General features: G+C 34.5%; 1 protein-coding gene across 4 annotated transcripts in view; it reads left to right on the forward strand.

Moving 5' to 3' along the window:
* The window catches only part of STXBP5 (syntaxin binding protein 5), a 168,010-nt gene that overhangs the window by 73,332 nt on the left and 80,600 nt on the right, over positions 1-14,078 (forward strand). The window lies entirely within an intron of this gene.

Consider the following 14,078-nt stretch of genomic DNA (forward strand, 5'->3'; position numbering starts at 1 on the left):
TATGGTTTTTACGATTTACATATCTTACATATGTTTTTTGTATATACCAAATGTTATATTTAAAAATGTAATAAAGGAAAAATTTTTTTAAGGTTTCTTTGAAAATTCCACATCTCTTTAACCTCTAAAGGAGCCCTTTTATTTATGTTCTAGTTTCCTAGGAAAGGTGTATGGTTTTATTTACTAGAGCTATGTTGTAAGAGAGTGAATTTATGTAGTGTATATAGGGCAGTGGTTCTCAGATTATGGTCCCTGGGCCAGCAGCCTTAGATGAGAACTTGTTAGAAATGCAGGTTCTCAGAACTCACCCCAGACCCACTGAATCAGAAACTCTGTCTGTGGGTGAAGCCCAGCAATCTGTTTTTACTAGACCTGCAGGAGATTCTGATGCACACTAAAGTTTAGAACCACTGGCACATTTTTTTATATACCAGCTTATAACCACTGGTTATTATAACTGGCTTACTTCCCTTTTCAATCTGTTCTTTTCTCAATCTAATTCAACTCAGCCTTTTTCTCATTCGAAGAAAAGATAGTAGGCTGAAGAATCTTAAGATTGCTGTTATTTTTCCTTGATCCCCTTTAGCCTTCCTCTGGGACCCAGAAGATATATTGTGTTCAGACAAAAGATTGACTGAACTCCAAGAGGAATAGCATCTGTTTAATTGACCGTGGCATCCATCACTGTGTGACCTTTGGCACAGAGTTATTTGACTTCTTTGTGCTTTAGTTTCCTCATTAATGACATAGATGTGATAATAGGTTAAAAGGTTGTTGTAATGAATTAAGTGAGATAATCATGTATTCAAAACATTTCACACAGTGCCTGGTACATAATGAACTTCCTATAAACGGTTGCCCTTATTTTTATTGGGAAACCTCCAACCACCAAGTGCCTTTTATTTGCTGTAGGTGTTCTATGGCAAATGTATGTGAATAGGAAAGCATAGCAGCGAAACGGCATGGGGTGGGGAACCAGAAGAAAAAACCCTATGTTTATAATACAACATAAAATGAACTGTCTCAACATTTAAACTGATAGTGCTAACTGTCTTCTGAATTATCTAATCATTTTAACAACTGTTGGTTGGCAACAAAGGCAGAAGTACAGGGAAAATTTTTTTTTTTCCTCTCTGTGTTCTACCTATTCCCGTTTTCACTCCTATATAGTGGTAATATTTATAAGTTCCTGGTTTCTTCAGGATGGCAGTGATGTTTTTCCTTTCCTAGGATCAGAAATGAAAGAAGTCTGGCTCTTTTGTATGCATTTGTAGGCACTGTTAAATAGATCCATAGGCTAACCCTCTGGTAACAGTCTTCTCCAGCTTCCTAATTTCTTTTTTCACCTGGGATAAGATTTTCAGTGAATTAAATGAGCTCTCTTTTTCCTCACTACATGACTCGTTTCCTTGAGATATCGCCCCAGAATTCTAGCACATAGCCAACATTGGGAGCTACTGGAACACCCCTCCCATCGAGAGCAGAATCACCCTCCAGTAAGCAAGCTAGGCAGCTCTCAACCTTTCCTGTTCCTAGCAAGTGTCTGGGGCAGGTGCCGGCAGAATGTGTTCTATCAGTTCATGTTGGCAAATTACCAGATTTTATTAGAAGGGCCATCCTTCCCTGCTCAGAATCTTCCACATTTTCTTCTCTTTACCTAGAAATAATTCAAGGCCGAAGGATTCCCTCTCACCCATTATAGTTCAGCATAGATGTCACTACTTTTAAGGATGTCTTGGCCATGTGGACTAGATTGTGTCCCCTAGTAATATATTCTCAAAGCATGCTGTATTTTTCCTTTCTAAAACTTATACTTGTCATTAATAATGAAATTATTTGTTTAATGCATGCCTTTCCCATTAAATATTCAGACTGATGAAAGCGTGAGACATAGCTCTCTCACTTCTAATTGTCCTAGCAGAGTGTTATTGAACGTAAGGAAGAAGAAGATAGGCTGGTGTATAGAAAAGCACAGCCATGAAGACTTAGCTGTTTTCTGTTAATGATAAACTAGCTGTTACTGTTAATGTTAAAGGTAAACTGACAAAAAATGGAATCAAGATGTTGTGTAACTTTTATTTTCTAATAAAGTATATATTACACCAGGGGAGACAAGATTTTTCCCTTACATAGGGAACAGTGACAATTTAGTTAATATTACATTTTAATAGCACTTTTATTAAAGATATGCAGGTATTCTTTATATGGCCAGTTCTTAATAAAGAGTCAAAAGTTAAATGTTAAGTCAATTCTGTTGAAGCTGTTTTTCGTAAAATCTAACGTGACTCAGGTGTGAAGTCCTGCAGCCGTTGATGCTGGAGCAAAGTGATTAGAGCCTGAGCTCTTGAGCTGCACCACCTGGGTCTGAATCGGCCTCAGCTGTCCACTCAGGTGCTACCTTCGGCAAATCAACTAAGCTTTCTGTGCTTGCTCCTTCTCTGTAAGGTGGGAATGAGAGTAGTATCTACCTCAGAGTTGTTACGAAGATTCAACGATTTATATAAAGCACCAGGTTGAAGGGAAGCCTCTCTGTTAGGGAACCTAAAAGTGAATATGATCACGGCTAAATATGGCAGTTTAGTTACATTTGGAGAAGCACAGCTAAGAGGTTAATTTACTCCCTTTCTTTATAACACATGCTATGACAAGCCTTTTGTGTACAGGACCAGAGAGTAGATATTTTAGGCTTTACAAGCCATATGGGTCTCTTGCAGTTATTCGGCTCTGCTCCTATAGCCCCAAAGCAGCTGTAGACAGCTCTTAAATGAATGAATGCAGCTGTGTTACAATAAAACTTTATTTACGGACTTGGAAATTTGAATTTCATATAATTTTCAGGTATCATTATTTTGGGTGATTTTTTTAACTATTTAAAAACGTAAAATCCATTCTTACTTTGCAAGCCATACAAGAACAGGCAGTGGACCATAGTTTGATGACCCTTGATAGGCACACACATACATATGCATGATGTAGTTAAGTTAATCTTTAAGGAAAAGTTGGGCTTTTGTGTTTGTTTTCCACTGACATTACCCCACTCCCACCCCTGGTGCCAGAATTTGTTTTCAAGTAGTTGAGTAGATGTGGTGATTTCTTTAATTTTATATGTGGGCTAAAAGCTGTAGGTAGATTACCTATGTAATATTAAAAAACAGATTACAGTAAAAACTCAGGGTACATTCATGATATTCATGAAAATATCTAAAGATCTATTTCAATAATCCTCACAAACTTGCTACCCTTGAGTTTCCCCCACTGCTACCAGTGTTGTGTTTCTGATGAGAGAATCCTAACTCTCAGAAGCCCCCAAACTCCCCTGTGCACAGTTATTTCTCCAGAATACGGGCTCACTTTCTCTGATTTTTATCTTTCTCAACTGTAGATTGTTCTTAAATAACTATATCTGTTAACACTTGTGCTGCCAAAGTGCTTTACGCATATTTATTTAATCTTAGCAACAACCGCATGAGGCAGGTATTATCTCACAGATGAGGAAACTGAAGAAGAAAGGTTGAGTAACTTGCCCAAAGTCATACAGCTCATAAGCCGAAGAGCCCAGATTTAATCAAGTCTGTACTCTTACCTGTACTCTACTACTGCCTGCTCTCTGTTCACATTAACCACCAATCCCCAAGATTACACTCATACCTGCAGATCTCCCAGCAATAATTGCTCTGCTAAACTATTGCTGAAACTGCAGATGAAGAAACTCACCTTCAATTCATTTACAGATATGTCACTCAATGAGAACAATGTTTTGGGATCACAGGTTTGGTAATAGTCTTTACATCAATAAGTATGTTTGTATGTTCTCATTCATGGAGCCTCTGCTTTTCTCTGAACTCTTGCCACCAAAGTATTGTTCAGCAGATGTTCCATCTGCTAATCCATCTCTCTCATCCATCTCAATTCTTGCTAAGCCATAGCAGCAAGAAGAGAAACCACATTCAGAATCACAAGTTGTTTCCTTTTGTCTTAGCAATTCTTATATTCTTAGTTGAGATAAAAATAGCATCTTATATCTTGAACTCAAGACCCTTACTTAGATGGCTTGGCTTTCAAGCACCAAGAAGAAAAGAATTAGTAGATAAAGTGAACATGCATTATTTGCCAGGTACTCTGCTCTGCAATTGGAATGCATTATCTTTCATAATTCTCATAACAGCACTATGACTTGGGTACTTTTATTGTCTCCTTTTAGGATTATAGCTAGAAAAGTGAGACTACTAGATTGATAGCTGTCTTCTGACATCAGAATACTTCATTTAGTAGCTATATAAGTATATGCTCAAGATTGGGTTTTCTGTCCGTGGCTTCTATCAATTTAAAGTACTAAGATTCCTCTATTTTTAAGCTTCTCTTATATTAGGTGTTTTTTTTTTAATTTTTGTTTTTATTTTTTTATAAGCAGGTTCTTATTAGTTATCAATTTTATACATATTAGTGTATATATATATTGATAATTCATTACTGCTAAAATATAATTGATATCACATATTTAATTAAGTCTACTGATAAACAAATCCATTTTTGTTTCATTAGCAAGTTTTACTTGTTAACTTTGTTTGAAAGTAAACATGTATCAAGCCATTGAAATATATTTAACCAGTAGTGGTTACTAGAATGGAGGTGATGTTTCCTGAGTGTAAGACAAAGAAGCACATATAGAATGGTTCCCTGACAGCTCAGAACCCTTTAGCACCAAGGCTCCCAGCACTGGTATTTTATCCTGAAAGACACTAAAATAAAGATGAAGAAAGGAAGACTAGTAGACTCTGAACAGGGGGAGAAAAAAGGAAACCCAGGATATCACGTTCTTGAAGTGTTTGTAGGAGAGAGTAAGTAAGCATTGTATACTTCTGTAGAAAGATGGATTTGAATGATAACAGAAGAAAAATTAGGAGATATATATATTGTAGGAAGGATTAATTTGTAAGGGTACTTTACTAGCATCATTTCAAACATGAGCCAGGATATAGGGACATTAAATTTAAGAAAGAAAAAGAAATGGGTGGATTCACAATAGAAAATACTCATTTAGAACATGTATTTAGTGAATTCACCAGTGTATATAAGTAGCAGTTATATGTCATCAAGAAGAGTAAGATGCAGATTTTAATTTTTACCTTAAATTAGGGAAGACCTCCATATGAGTAATGGCAGAAAAGAAAGAGCCTTTGGAATAGGAGACACTGAAAATGAAACAATTTTTTAATTATTTTTTACATTATTATTTTTTTAACATCTTTATTGGAGTATAATTGCTTTACAGTGGTGTGTTAGTTTCTGCTTTATAACAAAGTGAATCAGCTATACATATACCTATATCCCCATATCTCTTCCCTCTTGCATCTCCCTCCCTCCCACCCTCCCTATCCCACCCCTCTAGGTGGACACAAAGCACCGAGCTGGTCTCCCTGTGCGATGCAGCTGCTTCCCACTAGCCATCTATTTTAAATTTGGTAGTGTATATATGTTCATGCCACTCTCTCACTTTGTCCTAGCTTCCCCTTCCCCTTCCCCGTGTCCTCAAGTCCATTCTCTATGTCTGCGTCTTTATTCCTGTCCTGCCCCTAGGTTCTTCAGAACCATTTTTCTTTTTTTCTTAGATTCTATATATATGTGTTAGCATACGGTATTTGTTTTTCTCTTTCTGACTTACTTCACTCTGTATGACAGACTCTCGGTCCATCCACCTCACCACAAATAATTCAATTTCATTTCTTTTTATGGCCAAGTAGTATTCCATTGTATATATGTGCCACATCTTCTTTATCCATTCATCTGTCGATGGACACTTAGGTTGCTTCCATGTCCTGGCTATTGTAAATAGAGCTACAGTGAACCTTGTGGTACATGACTGAAAATGAAATAATTTTAGAAGAAAGTTTTAGAGTGGATTTCTCATGTTGAACCCAAAGTGTACACATAGAGAAGATAACTTTCTTAAATATTGAAAGCATTGTCATATGATTATATGATCCATTCTTCTGGAAAAGTTTTTTGGCCACAGAACCAATGATTTTAGGATTAAGATTAGGTTTTAGGTCCTGAAATGGAACATTGAAGTAGATGACAAGAATAAAAAGTGTGATAGAGGGGAGTGTGCTGGCTAAAGGATGCAGTGAAGCCAGGGAAATTAAGTGATGGAAAACAAGAATTCTTGGCCCGTGCTGCAGTGACCAGCACGTATTAAGCGCTCAGTAAAATGCTTGTCAAATGGATGAATCATAATAATATCGTGACTTGATTTGTATAGTTTTTCTTGAGTGGCCTAGGAAGCAGAAAAAATTTCAACGTAAGCTACATTTTAACAGTACTTTAATACAAAGTGTAATGACCAATACGGAAATGACATTAAAAATTGGCAAACTATTTTCATGGTATTTCATATGAAAAATGCACCTTTTAAAAAGTTTGATTAGTCGTAAATACTGTTGTAATTCCACTATTCTAAAATAATGTTTTTCATTTGTTCATTTTCCCTAAGTCTTTTTTCAAATACATATACATTTTCACTTAATTATATTCTTAGAGCATATTCAGTTTGGTATTTTTTTTTCTACTTAGTATGTCTAAAGTATTATAGTTTTTATCAATTTTTAAAATTATTTTCAAGGGCTGCGTAGTTCACTCAGTCATACCTCCCTTTTCTGAACATTTAGCTTTAATATTATAATCAGGTTTATAATATAATTAATACAGTAGTGAGTGTATTTCTCTTGACATTACAGAGAATTCAACAGAAGATTTTTACTGTTTTACAATTACAGTAAATTTCCAGTGGTGAAATTTTGAAGATAAAATATTTTTATAAATCTTGACAAATTGCCACATTGCTTTTTGAAAGTATACTTTAAAGAACTGAGTATAAAATCTAATAGTTTCATCCATCTCATCAGTGTGGGATGACTTCTTTTGTTTTATTAATTCACTACCTTAAAAATCAGCATTTATGCTTTAGATTTATCTTAAATTCTCTAACCATAATTTGAACTCCTAAATGACTGCTGTTAATGGAAAGGCAGCCTGCTGTCATAATTGGGGTTGAAGTTAAATTTGTTTGTATCTGCAGGCAAAGCAGCAGTGATTCATAGAAACTTTCTAATTTAATTTTTTGTAAGCAATTGTCCAGCTAAGCTTTTATGTTTTGATAGGGACCAGAAATTATTTATATGCTTTTCTATAGTTTTGAATATGTATTATTTATTAAAATGTACAGCTTTATTTCAAACCTAATTGTTTTCAAAATTGTTGCTTATTTGTTATGGCTATTCAGATATCCCCTTCTTATACTGCCTCTAGTTGATTCATTCTACTTTACCTACTACTGAAGCTCATTCTGAGCTTTCCTTCAGTTTCTTCTTTTAGAGCCATGCCTCCTCCATCTCTAACTTGGTTCTCTGGTGCATCCTTAAAGCTTTATGGATTGTTCAAGCTAATGTCAGGGTATATTTTCCATCATTATACATCCTAATCTACATTTTGTCCCATCCCTAAAATGCTTACACTTGAGATCTATACATAGACTAAATATCTTAGTGATAGTTCACTGATTATTCTAGTACTTTTACTTAGATGTTTATTATATATATTGATATCAGCTTATATAAATTAGATTATATTTTTCTAGAGGACGAGAATCAAATCCATGTAAGGCTTTTTCTGCAATAAATGACTTTTAAATGTTCTTTTATAAACAAGCTTTGAAATCATACTTGTAACACTGTGAACCCTCATATATGGTCCATTTAATCAAAAATTAATTCCATATGGCAAAGATTACATTAAAAAGTTTAGATTTCTTTTTGAGAAAAAAGAAAGTCTAATTGTTACATAGTTAAATTCTCCTATGTGTATTGATTCTAGAAAGAACCAGAGTAATACACTAATATGAATTGCTGCTATATCCTTATAAATCTTATGCATCCTAACCAATCCGTATATAAAAACTGTAACAGATTGAAATACCAAAGCATAAGTTTTGTGGAATTTGTATGGTTAGGATAAGTCTTCTAAGCTCTGTATCTTTATCTCATTAATTTACCATGTTGATGCTTACTGTTTGTTTTGCTTTCTAGTTTAACTTCACACTACACTTGATGCTCTGTCCTGCAAAGCACAGGTAGAGAAAAGTTATGTTGCCATAGACATGGCAACTTCATCATACTAGCTTTTGTTATGATCATCAGCCGTTTGGTCTACAAGAGAGTACTGTAATTCTTCTAAAGTTATTAAGGTTCATGAAATATTCAGTTCATAGGAGCACTTAAGCAAATTTCTGCATCCAAGTTAGGGAAGGTGTTCTGAGATCTTTTTTCCCTTTCATAATTAATCATTATGGTCCATTTAATCACAAATTAATTCCATATGGTAAAGACTGCCTTAAAAAGTTTAGATTCATGAATTCTTCTTCTGCCCTTATCTCCAAATCTGTGGCTTGTAAGCCAGTCATTTAAGTGAGGATTTCACATGTTAGAGGACCGATGCTAAATAACTCTTAGAAATTCTTAAATAATTAAGGAAGACATTAAAATTTGTCTAGTATGAAGAGAAATCATAGGACTTTGATAAATATCACTATACTGAATGGTCAAAAGTTGATAACTTGGAAAAGAATGCTACTTTATTTCTTTGCGTTGTACAAATAGAATCCCCTTTAACAAACTCAAGCCCACTATTAATACCTTTATTAATTATAATACCTTTATTAATTATAATACCCTTTTATATAATCTCTTAATAATTACAATAACCAATTAATTGTTATAACCTTTATTAAAATGAAAACCTGTCATAGCATATTTTCTTTTGTGTGGGCTTAATTTTTAGGTGTATACAAACAGTCCACAAACTAATCTAAAGACCCTTTACACTTTTAATTATGGAAAATCCCAAAGAACTTTTATTTATGTGGGTTTTATCTATTGATAATTACCATATTAGAAATAAAGATTAGAATTTTTAAAATATATATTACTTCACATGAAAATAATAAAAAAACCCTTTGCATGTTAACATAAAAATATATTTTAAAATAACTTTAAAATTCCAAAAAGAATGAGTGGAATTGTTTTATTTTGGAAAATACTGATTCAGTGAATCATTCATATCTTCTAGTGTTGATGCATTTTATTACGTAATATATATTTTTAATTGTTAATATTACCACTGATCTCATCAGGAAAGTCTTTAAGTATTGGGAAGCTGTGAAGCTCAGCATGACAGATAAAAGTTTTCCAGACTCTTGATATTTTTACCTGAAAGCCTAGATTTTATCATTGTAACCAAATAATCTCAATTGTTTTTCTTAAAATAACAGACTCATTTGATTCATTTTTGAGAAAACAACTGTTACCCAAACCTAACTAATGATAGTTCGTCAGTCATCCTTTAAGCAAAAATAATAGCAATTCAGTTCATAACTCAAACAGTAGTACAAGTGCTTTCTAGAAATAACTGTCCAGTATATGGAAACAGTGCTTTATGTATACCTCCCATTTTCTCAGCACAGTATTAAAAAGACATTTCTTTACATGCTACTAATAGAACCCCTTTTAATAAACTTAAGCCCAAGGGTCAAGATGAAAAATTTAAAATTAGTCATTTTACTGCTTCATCAAGGACATTCTAAAGTGAGAGAAAAACACCTCTTTAACGTGTGGCAATAAAAAATACAAATAACTAGTGCTGTTTGGTGCCACTGCTTTGATTCATGCTGAGATGCCAGGAGTTTTATTCACCTACTGTTACTTTTGTGCCATCAGTGCAAATATCAGCATAGTAAAAAGGTGAGCGATGTCTTAATATCACAATGAAAAAGGTTTTGTTTTACCCTTAGTGATTTTTTGGAAAAGGTCCTGGGAACCCCTAGCAGTCACAGACCACACTCTGAGCATCACTGTTGTGTGTTATATGGGTATTTAGAGGAGTTATCCGAAAGGAAATATTTTGAGGTTGCATATTTTTGATACCTTAAAGGATATGTATTAAGTCCAATTACTCTTAACAATTTAACATAACAAAAATAATAAAACATTTAACATAAAATTATATTAAAATCTTATATTTTATGCAAATACTGTAATATACAAATCCACTTTACCAAAGCTGTATTATCATTGCTAAATTGGTCAGTAAATGAACAGGAACTTGTTTAAATATGTTATGTTTCTTTATTTTTACCCCAAGCTCATATCTTTTTATCTGAATTAGCAAAAGGGTCTTAGGGTTAGTCACTAGTGAAACGTGGTCTGGAGGTGGCTCCCCTAGTTCCAGAGGGTCCTCTTAAAATTGGCAAAGGTACAGATCTGAACAAGAAAGATACTGGAGTATCATCATCATCACACTAGTAAAATACTCACTTCATTATCATAGTGATTGATTCTTATGGTACCCAGGTGTTTCTCTGTTCACTCAAATAGTACTGTGATGAAAACTTCTCATAACTAAGCAGTAAACTTGTTCTTGGGATCAGTCTGTCTACCCAGCCAGGCCCAGCCAAAGAGTTCTGTGTTTACTGACTGAAGTCCATAGAGTGTGAGGGGTGTGGGGCCTTGTAGTGAGACCCTTAATGACACTAAGTCAAGGCTAAGTCAAGTAGTACCGATGACTAGGAGGCTCAACTTCCCGTGCTCCACTACTCAAGGTGTGATGCATGAATGGTTCCAGTCTGCTAACTGGTCTGAGTGCAGAGGTAAGATACCATACTGTGTCCTGAAGGAGCTCACAATACAAATGGAAAGTAGATAAACACTGACAATTCCGTGTGGAAATGTTGAGAAGAGGGTGCTCAGGAACACAGGAAGGGTACCCAACTCAGGGCGGGAGGATGAGTCAGGAAAGGTTTTTTGTAGAAGATGATGAATGATTGGACTGAGTTTTAAAGGAGGAACCAAAAAAACGAGGGGGAAGTACATCTCAGGCAATGAAGAACTAAATGCGATTGTGATTATATAAGCTGCAGGTTATTAGGGTGAGAACTAAAGAAATTGTGAAGATGAAATAGAGGAGACAGGTTCTTGAGATCCTAACGGTGTAACAGGATATGTTTGCAAGATTTGGGGGTCATGTTATCCATTACCACATATTGCTTTACTCACTGTGTTGCAACCATGCTGACCTTTTAGTTCCTCAGATATTCCAAGCTCATTCTTGACTTGAGGGCTTTGCAGTGGTTATTCCTGCAGCCTGGAATGTATATCCTTCTCCCCCAACCCCAAGATCTTTGAATGGCTGGCTCCTCTTCATTCTGGTTCCAGTTCATCTGTCATTACTTTAGGGGCCTTTCCTGACTGCTCTATTTTACAGTAACCCCTCTAGCCCCTCCCTTACATTCAGCACATCACTCAACTTTGTTTTATTTTCTTCACAGTACTTGTCACAATGTGTTTACTGTCTGTCTAGACTAGGCATGAGAGCACCATTTTATTCTCAGGCGTACAGGTGCTCAAAAACTATTTGAGTGAATAAATGGGTAGCATTATGGAACTGAGTTGAGCAAGTTCGTTATACAAGTGGCTTTTTGGGTAGAAAAGATAAAGAATGTTTCACGTGGAAACACAGCTTCAGCCAAAGCTGTTATCAAGGCCAGCCAGTGAGGTTGATCAGAATCAGGAAGCATATATGCTTTCCTAAAGTGTCTAGTCTCTTAAAAGCTACAATCAAAATTATAAAAAGTTCAAACTAACACCTTCCTAACCTAGATGTCTTCAAAAGTTAAAGTCTTGTATAACACCCAACAACATCGTTAAAGAAATTCTTCTTAAATTCCTCTTAAAGTAATGGAATAAAACTTAATTCACATATTACCTAGAAATAATCTAGATCCCTAGAACTTTTAATATAATTCCAAATGCCAACAAAACCTTTGAATTTTTACAGTTTTCACCATCTAGGATTAAAATATTTAATTTTATTTTATCATTGTATTTAAGACAGGTTTTTTTTCTTGTAAACTATTTCATTAATATTTACGCCTCAAGATTTGGGGCATTACAATGAAAAAAATACATAGCCTGTGGGATTTGTAAGTCAGGTGATTCCTGCCTGGCAAACTGCACATAAAATAAGATTTTTTAAAAACAGTACATAAAATAAAAAAAATATATATATATATATGCATTTATTGCTGAATTATGGAAACCTTTATTATTATGAAAAAGAATATTACTGTGGTATTCCTTTCAAACTATTTATCCATTTATTTTTATCCATTTTTTTTCACTATATTTTTTTCTCCTAAATTTAGAAAAGAAGTACAGGCCATTTACAAGGCCACTGAACAAACACATAGTTGCCTTTTGAGGACAAACCTACCTAAATGCCATGGTGTTATTTAATACGTTAACAGTTTGTCCAATAAGCTGATCACTTACCTGGCAATACCTACTTGGTATCTCCATGGAAGTTTTATTCTGTAGTGTAACTCAGCATCTTCCTGTTCATGGTTCTTACATTAATAATACTTGTGTTTTTTTTTTTTTAAGTTGGCTATATGTAAAAACAAACTTGTCAAGACTATTCTTGAAATACTACATATAAAATACCTGGCCCAGGCCTCTCACTCTATAAGAGTGTAAGTTGTTAGACTCTTCACCCTTCTTCTTAGTATTTTATATTCAGTTGTATGTTATATTTCAAAATACAGATGAGAAGAGATATATTCTGTTTATTCATTATATGTGATGAAAAGTAGAAGAAAATTAAATATACTTTCCTGACCACAGTCAATAATCACAGTAAGCCAAGAGATTAGAGCAATGAATATATGGGTATACAGTTCTATTCAGGACAAAGTTTTAAGCTCTGGTTACTGTCACTTAGCTGAAAAACTAAGATTACCCAAAACAGTTTAGCGCTGAAAAATCTAAACGTTAGTAAGCTAGACAGTGGTTAACGTAACATACAGTTCTGTTCATTCATTCATTTACCAACGAGGCACTGTTTTGGATACAGCAGTGAACAAGGTGGACAAAAACCCTTGCCCTCATGGAGGTTACATTTTCATGAGGAAAACAATAAGCAAAATAAATTAGCTCAATGGGTGATAATGATTATTTGATGATAATGACGATAATACTAGGTAATTCTTACTAAGGGTGGTCTGTGTGCCAGGCACTGGCCCCAGTGTTTTGCAAATATTAATTCAATAATTGTCTGAAAATAGATATCACTCTGTCTCCATGTTATAGATGCAGAAGCTAGGCATAGAGATTAAGCACCTTATCCAAGGTCATACAGAAAGTAAAGCCAGAGCTGAGATTTAAACAGACAGTTTAGTTCCAGAACTAGCACTTTTAACCGTTACATATTATTACATACTGCTTGTACTAAGTGTGAGAGGAGGGAGATAGCTACACTGGACTTAGAGTAAGCATTATGAAACTACCTAAAAAAACTGTAAATGAAGAGATTTAAGAAACTCATGCATGGAACATTTTAAGTCATCTATATAATGCACCATAAACAACTTCCCCACCAACCAATGGGAAGGTACATGTGGCAGATCAAGAGCTAATTTCCTTAGAATGCAAAGAACTCTTACAAACCAATTAGAAAAGAGTTACTAATCCAATAAAACATGGACAAAAAACATGAACAGGCAGGTGAAAGATAAAAGAAATACACATAGACCAAAACATAGGAAAGGATATTTAGGGTTTTTTCTTTTTTGCATATTTAAATATATTTAAAAGTAGATCTAGATAAATCATTAAATTTAATAATGACTAATAGGGAGACAAGAGTTATAGGGCTAATTAGAAGTGGCAAAAAGGCAGCTGATAGATGTGCATGGAAGTTGTAGTTTCAGAGCATACCAGCCAAGGTTCTAGGAGACAATTAAGCCCTACAGAAAATGGTTTGAGTGACCATTTTTCTCAAGGGTGATTTGTAGCTAGTACATTGTTGATGCATCAATGAGAAGTTAATTCATTACATACAATGGATGCCTTAGGGTATTAGCATTCTCTCTTAGAATTTCTCTTGAGAAGGTCTGGTTATTAGGATTGGAAATAATGACAGTACCTTTAAGAGACTTATCAGGAGAAACCCACAGAGAATATTTTGAAAATTGT

This window comes from Globicephala melas, chromosome 14, assembly GCF_963455315.2.
Source record: "Globicephala melas chromosome 14, mGloMel1.2, whole genome shotgun sequence".
Taxonomy (NCBI): Eukaryota; Metazoa; Chordata; class Mammalia; order Artiodactyla; family Delphinidae; genus Globicephala; species Globicephala melas.